The sequence below is a fragment of the Lactuca virosa genome, chromosome 7, assembly GCF_052849685.1.
Source record: "Lactuca virosa cultivar CGN04683 chromosome 7, Lactuca_virosa_CGN04683_v6, whole genome shotgun sequence".
Lineage (NCBI taxonomy): Eukaryota > Viridiplantae > Streptophyta > Magnoliopsida > Asterales > Asteraceae > Lactuca > Lactuca virosa.
Window position 1 is genome coordinate 13815716 of NC_136432.1, and position 1365 is coordinate 13817080.

Genomic DNA, 1365 nt, shown 5'->3' on the forward strand with positions numbered 1-1365 from the left:
GAGGATTATGTGAGTATGTTCGGGTTATTATATGGTTGTTTTTCCATATGGTGATGAGCACTCGTGGCGGAGGATCTGGTTCAGGCTCAGGTGTTGGAACTGAGCCGATAATGAGCAGATCTGGGAGTTCATCTAGTCAGAGATCACCCACAGTATTTTGGAGCAGACTCTTCTGATCTTTGGTACGCTCAAAGAAGGGATCATGGAGATTATGTAGGAACGTCTGGACGCGTATTGCACTGGGGTTATGGAGTTACTAGATGAACGACTCGGGGCTTTTCGGACCGAGATTGCGGTAGGATAGTTGGGAGCACGGACTCCCTCATTTCGAGAGTTCAAGGCTTGTAGAGCTCCAGAGTTCTTAAGGGTTAACGACGTCATCGCTAGCCTTCAATGGATCATTGACATGGAGAATGCTCAGCGGATGAGCTTCTGCAATGAGGGGGCGAAGGTGGGATTTGCATCTTGTATTTTGAGGGACCAAGCCCGTGATTGGTGGGAGGGGGTCAGTAAGGCATTGGTATCTGCGGTCGTGGTGACCATGTCTTGGGAGGATTTTGTCACAAGATTCCAGGAGGAGTTTGAACCAGCGATTGAGGTGCAGTAGCTGGCGAGGGAGTTTCAGGACCTTCCACAGACTACTAAGACTATGGCAGAGATCACTGCCAAGTTTCGAGAGAGAGCCTTGTTGGTTCCGCAGTATGCAGAGGACGAAGAGATAAAGAAGGTGAGGTATCATGATATACTGAGGGATGACATCAGGGAGTTTGTGAGCTTGTCAGGGTGTAAGACCCCGAATTATATGGTTGCTAGAGCCCGTAAGCGGGTGTTTGATTTGGAGCACCTCGGGAAGAGGAAGCGAGGGTAGGTTCGGACAGTTTGGGGTCCTGCAAAGAGACCCAAGACTTCTGATCAGCAAGAGATAAAGGTCAGTAGGGTCGTGGTTAGTGTAGCACATAGGGGAAGCAACGCAATGGAGTTTGTCGATCTAAGGGTTCGGGTTGCTACAAGTGTGGCAGGATTGGTCAAGTCAGCAGAGATTGTCCCCAGGGAATGAGTCTGTTATGTTACCACTGCAACCAAGTGGGCCACAAGAAGGCCAACTATCCAGGGTTGATGAGGGGGCAGTGAGGGCACCTACTCTAGCCACTTTGAGGATTATTGATTGTCGTGAGGTCTGAGTGAAGGTTCCTGTGGTGAGGAGTCGAGCATTGCAGTCACATGCCGAGGGAATCTTGGTTCCACCAATGGATGTCGCAGGTATGTGATGTATTCACTTCCTTCATGCTCTTATTAATTGTGTTTATGATTGCATGTTTATGTGTGAGACGCTATGTGCGGTTTATCTAAGTCTCCACCTAGAAA